This window comes from Myotis brandtii, unplaced genomic scaffold, assembly GCF_000412655.1.
Source record: "Myotis brandtii unplaced genomic scaffold, ASM41265v1 scaffold1112, whole genome shotgun sequence".
In the NCBI taxonomy this organism is placed as follows: domain Eukaryota; kingdom Metazoa; phylum Chordata; class Mammalia; order Chiroptera; family Vespertilionidae; genus Myotis; species Myotis brandtii.
In genome coordinates, this window is record NW_005353800.1 from 688,929 (window position 1) to 695,320 (window position 6,392).

Genomic DNA, 6,392 nt, shown 5'->3' on the forward strand with positions numbered 1-6,392 from the left:
TCCAGGCCAAGACCCAGCTGGGGACCCAGGGTGTGACTGGAGCTGGTGGCAGGGCAGTGCCCTTCTGGAGTTTGCATGAGCAGGAAGTCTGTTGCCCTCATCCCACTGGTAATGTGAGAGATGCCCTTATCACACAGGTTCTATTTTAGGATCGCTTGAGGCCAGCCAGCACCTCTCCTCCCCTGACTCAGCTGAAAAGGGTCACTGGGGCCAGACCACCGTGAGCAGGGTGGGTGGCTGTTGCTGGGTGAAGTGAGGGTGGCTGCCAACCGGAAGTCTGCTGGGGAGACATGGTTGAGAGAAAAGCTCTTGGCTACAGGCGTCATGTGTCAACCTGACCAAAGATGGAACAATTTGAGCATCAAACAGACACACAGCAGATATGTGAATAATGACATCAATGTGCTCATAATGACACTTTCAAAATGCCTTAGTCACCTTTGGAGGATGCGAAAGAATCACCATATTATTTCAAAAACTGCTGTTTGATTTCAGAGAGGAAGGGAGAGGGAGAGAGAGATAGAAACATCAATGATGAAACAGAATCATTGATCGCCTGTCTCCTGTACGCCCCCAATGGGGGATCGAGCCCGCAACCTCAGCATGTCCCCTTGACCGGAATCAAATCCATGACTCTTCAGTCCGCAGGCCAACACTCTATTCACTAAACCAAACCAGCTAGGGCCATTACTGCCCTTTCTAACTGGTAAATTAAATGTCATAAATATTCTGTTGAAGGAAAATCTAATCTGCTCCAAAGAGCACAACACAAGTAAACATAATGACTGACCAGATTGTTAAAGACAAATAAAAATGTCCTCATGGGTGAAATGGAAAGGGGACTGCCACTTGGACAGCACTTACCAAGGAAACACTGCTAGACATTCCAGCATCCACTAACCACCACCCTCACGAGATGGGAGACGTGTGGAAGTCACATTTAGTTTGTTCACATCATGTATTGTGACCATTACTCACTAGGCCAGTAGTTCTCAGCTGGGGACAGATGAGCTTTGCCCTCTGGGGGAAACTGGCAACAGCTACAGACATTTGTTCCTCATACCTGGCAGTGAGGAAGTGCTACTGACACCTAGTGGGGAGAGGCCACAGGTGCTGCTAACCACCTGGCAATGCACAGAGCCAATCATAACAATGAAGAATTGCCTCCATTGTCAATAACCCAAAACGTCAGTAGTACTGAGGTTGGTAAACCCTCATTTTTAGGCCAAGAAATGAAAGAGGGGATCTTTGAAAACAGTATAGATGGCACCTCTTTTTGTTTTGTAATATATTCTGGTTTCTTTTTTTTTTTTTGTAAGGGGTCCAATAGAATTGTTTATGCTGTTTTTTTGTTGCTGTGTTGTCATTGTTTTTGTCTTTCCCGTGGGTAGGTAGTGCATAGGGCTAAAGCCATAGGAAGAAAAGTGTGATGTGTCCAATTTCCAATGCTTCATTTTGCAAGAAGAGTTGAATTATTGTTTCTATAGAGTAAACTATTTCTTAGTCATTTTACTCTCAAAGTTGGAATTATATTTAATTGCCCTGAATATTATTCATGCCTAGTGACATATGTATCTATGAAATTATGTAACAATTTTGTATTGACACATAATTCTTCATTTATATAAACCTGTTTGTTCTTTAGTCTATTAATAATCAATGGAAAATAATGAAAAATGAGATGACTAGGAGATATTCTATAAATCTATCAAATCTTCCTAATGTAGCGCCCTAAACGTATAGAGTATCTTATTGCTTTCAAGTTTCTAGAGTGACTTTTACTTCAAGTTTATTGCTGCATAGGAGGATGGAAATTTACCTGAAGTAAAAGCCACCTGGGAGTGAGGACCTCACTTGTTAGGCAATATCTCCAATAATGAAAACAGATTTATTGAGCATAAGTTTCTCTTTTTTTATGTGATAGTGTCACTGCTTACTTTTTAGAAAAACTTATTTTATACCCAAATCTATCAATAAATGTTAGTTTTCTCATTTAAAATAAATAAATGAAAAACAGGACAGGGACGATAACAAAATCATAGGAGCAGTCTGGGGGTCCAACACTGGAATAATTGGAGCTTCAGAATGAGAGAAGAGAAAATGGAAGATTTCCCATAACTGAAGGAAAGGGGTTTCCAGAGTGAAAGGCATCATCAAGTGCCCAGCACAATATAGAAAAGTAGATCCACACAGGTATATCATCGTGAAATTTCAGAGCACTGAAGGTAAAGAAAAGATTCTATACCTTCTGGAAAGAAAAAGTAGATCACATACAAAGGATCCAAAATCTGAACCATTTCAGACTTCTCGACAACAAGAGCATTAGTTATTTGACAATGAAGCAATACCTTCAAATTTTGGGGGGGAAATATACTCTTTTGCATCAACATGCACCTAAGAACTTTTCCAATGTTTTCACACACAAAAAATAAATGGTACTGAAGGTGCAGGAAGGGAGAGGAGGGAGTGAGAGAGAACAGGAAAGAAGTTAGCTTCCCAGGAGAAAAAAGAGATTCCAAAAGAGAGGGATCACGGCCAAAATCAAACTTAGAAAATGAACAAGACTGCATCCCCTGGTGCCCCCTGGACTGGCCCTGGGGTTGCGGCAGGGCTGAGAACAGAGCCTTTCACATGAAGAGCCGTGCCAGACAGACCACACAAAAAAAATAAATGGTACTGAAGGTGCAGGAAGGGAGAGGAGGGAGTGAGAGAGAACAGGAAAGAAGTTAGCTTCCCAGGAGAAAAAGAAATTCCAAAAGAGAGGGATCACGGCAAAAATCAAACTTAGAAAATGACCAAGACTGCATCCCCTGGCGCCCCCTGGACTGACCCTGCGGTTGCAGCAGGGCTGAGAACAGAGCCTTTAACATGCATGAAGAGCCGTGTCAGACAGACCTGGGCTTCAAACCCTGCTTCTCTCTCCCTTGCCAGCAGACAAGCCTCTCTCTCTCTCCCAGAGGTCAGCAGTTCAGAAGCTGGCCAGCAGCCTGAGGCAGCTGCTGATCAGCCCTGCCTCTATGATCAGGCCCAGAGATAGGCCCAGAGATGCTGACTGGCATAGAAACCAACCAATCAGAGCCAAATATGGGTGAATTGCAAGGAGCCAATGGCTGCCTAGGAGGCAGAGCTTTTGATACTGAGTAGCATAGAAACTGACCATACAGAAGCAAATCTGGGTCAACTGTGAGGAGCCAATGGCTGCCTAGGAGGCAGAGCTTTTGACGCTGACTGATATAGAAACCCACCAATCAGAACCAAATTGGCCTGCAGAGCAGGGCAGTTGGAGGTGAGATCAGGCCTGCAGGGAAAGGCAGTTGGGGGCAAGATCAGGCCGGCAGGGGAGGGCAGTTATGGGTGATGAGGCAGACAGAGGCAGTTAGGGGCGATCAGACTGACAGGCAAGGGCAGTTGGGGGTGAGATCAGGCCAGCAAAGGGTAGTTGGGGGCAATCAGGCTGTCAGGGAAGAAGAGTTGGGGGCAAGATCAGGCCAGCAGGGGAGGGCAGTTGGTGGGGACCAGGCCGGCAGGGGAGGGCAGTTGGGGGCAACCGGGCCAGCAGGGGAGCAGTTAGGTGTTAATCAGGCCAGCAGGGGAGTGGTTAGGGGGCAAAAGCGGTTAGGGCAATCAGGCAGGCAGGCAAGCAGTTAGGAACCAGCAGCTCCGGATTGTGAGAGGGTTGTCCGAATGCTGATTTTGGCCCGATTCCTGTGGGATTGGGCCTAAACCAGCAGTCAGACATCCCCTGAGGGTTCCCAGATTGGAGAGGGTGCAGGTTGGGCTGAGTAACAACGCCCCCCCCCCAGTGTACGAATTTTGTGCACTGGGCCTCTAGTCATTTATATTTCCAAATACACACAAGCTCAAAACATGATACCACCCCAGGAAACTTCTTTTTTTAAAAGAAGTAAAAGGAGGTGGACTTGCCCACGGAGCCCTGCGCACTAGTTAGAAGCAAAGGCTCGCCGTTCCCGTGGCAACGAGGATCACCTTTTAGACACAGTGCTGAGTGGAAAGTGAGAATGAGCACCGCAACACAATACACTTCCATCAATTAAAGATGTCCCACGAACCCAGGAATGCACGTCTATGAGAGCCACCCCTGCAAAATAAACTTTAAACAGCAACAACAAGAAAAGAATCGCACAAAGTGAAGAAGCACACATGCAACACACTGGGATGCTGGCCATTGGGAAGATGGGAGTAAGGGAACCAAAACAACAACAACCCTACGAGAGGGGCCTGCAGGCGGGCAGGCTGCCAGGAGCTAAGGGTATGGCTCTCCTTTGAGCACTGAAATCTCACTAGAGCAACAATGACTTCATGACAGACACAGCCAAGTCCGCTGCATCAAAATCAGGAACTCAAGAAATCCTGTTGTAAAATCAGAAGCGCACGTTCTGTAATCCGGGCGCCAACTCTGTGCCTCTGCTTGTTCCCGCGTGAAGCTGAGGATGGTTTCCACCCTTGTCCAGTGGCTGGAGGAAAAGTCAAAAGGTTACTGTTTGGTGACACATGAAATTCACACGGCAGAGGCCAGACCATTTCCCGGCCGCGGCCACACCCCGGCACCTGCACTGTCCACAGATGCTTTCTCACGGCAGAGCTGAGTCCCTGCAGTGGAGACCACAGGGCCTGCAGGACCTAAGTCTTCACTCTGGGCCCTTTACAGCAGGTTTGCCGACTCCTGTCATAAAGGGATCAGAGGATGGTTACCCTTGTCCAGTGGCTGGAGGAAAAGGCAAAAGGTTACTGTTTGGTGACACATGAAATTCACACGGCAGAGGCCAGACCACCACCCGGCCGCGGCCACACCCCGGCACCTGCACTGTCCACAGATGCTTTCTCACGGCAGAGCTGAGTCCCTGCAGTGGAGACCACAGGGCCTGCAGGACCTAAGTCTTCACTCTCGGGCCCTTTACAGCAGGTTTGCCGACTCCTGTCATAAAGGGATCAGCAGTGCGGCCTCCTCCCTCAGCTTGGGGACCAGCAGGAAGCGCTGGGAAGAGCTGCCTCCCTCCAGGGCAGGGCTGGGGGTCCGCAGGCAGCACAGGAACCGGGGCCTCTCACCCAGCGCAGGCGGGACAATGGTGAAGCTGAGCCTGCACCCACGGGATTGTAGGACAAAAAGCCTTTATCCTCCCCACAGAACCAGAGCCACAAAGGGCTGTGGAGCAGCCATTTTCTTTAACCAGCAAATTAAAACACACTATCTGGCCTCCAACATTCACATTGGAACAACGACCTAAACAACCATTGATAAAAACCAATTGAATAAGTTACTCCCCATCCATATGTTCTGCCCACTAGAGAGAAGAAGGTGGATTTTCATGAGCAGACATGGGAATAATTGAAAAAAGTGTGCTGAGAAACATTATTATCTCCATTTTTGCTTAAAATACGTGTTTATACACTCATAAAGCAAAATGTATTATACACTATGTATGCCCTGAGGAAAAGACACCAAACTGTTGTATATTATATACTGTGGGGGTTGGGACTTTAATATTTTATGCTATATGATTTAATTGGTTTTCTACCAACATGAATTCCTTCCATAATAAAAAATGTTTTAAGATATTTAGATGGGCAAAAACCCCTCATGATGATGAACTCGCATTTTTTTAACTGAAAAAGGAGGACATTATCTTGAAACCACCTCCCATCGAGAACCTGCAACTATGACCATGTTAATGCTGCTTAAAAATGAGTAATATTGTCCAGCATCGACCTATAAACTAGGAGGTCACGGTTCAATTCCCTGTCAGGGCGCATGACCGGGTTGTGGGCTGGATCCCCAGTAGAAGGCGTGCAGGAGGGAACCAATCAATAATTCTCTCTCATCATTGATATTTCCCTCTCTCTCTCTCTCTCTCTCGGGCACATGTCCAGGTGTCAGGCTCAAACCCCAGTAGGGAGTGTGCAGGAAGCAACCGATCAATAATTCTCTCTCATCATTGATATTTCTCTCTCTCTCTCTCCCCCCCCTTTCTCTCTCTGAAATCAATTTTAAAATACTTTTTTTAAAGTAATACTTAAGCCCTAACCAGTTTGGTTCAGTGGATAGAACATCGGCCTGGGGACTAAAGGGTCCCTGGTTCAATTCCAGTCAAGGGCATGTATCTTGGTTGCAGGCACATCCCAGTAGGGGGTGTCTAGGAGGCAGCTGATCAATGTTTTGCTCTCATCAATATTTCTAACTCTCTAACCCTCCCCCTTCCCCTCTGTAAAAAATCAAATATCCTATCTAATAAAAGAGAAACATGGTAATTAGCCGTACCTCCACTACCCTTCCCATTGGCTAATCAGGGCGATATGCAAATTAACTGCCAGCCAAGATGGCAGCCGGCAGCCAGGCAGCTTGAAGTGAACAGGAGGCTTGCTTGCTTCAGTGA

General features: G+C 46.8%; 1 protein-coding gene across 2 annotated transcripts in view; it reads right to left on the reverse strand.

The window, feature by feature from the left end:
• LOC102240776 (HRAS-like suppressor 3) overlaps positions 1-6,392 on the reverse strand; it is a 22,078-nt gene that overhangs the window by 8,051 nt on the left and 7,635 nt on the right. Inside the window, exon 1 of one of the 2 annotated variants that reach the window (XM_005857517.2) lies at positions 3,988-4,213. The exons of the other annotated variant lie outside the window; for it this stretch is intronic. The gene's annotated coding sequence lies outside the window, so the exon portion shown is untranslated. Of the gene's footprint in view, positions 1-3,987; positions 4,214-6,392 lie in introns of those variants that run through there. 2 annotated transcript variants of the gene reach the window in all.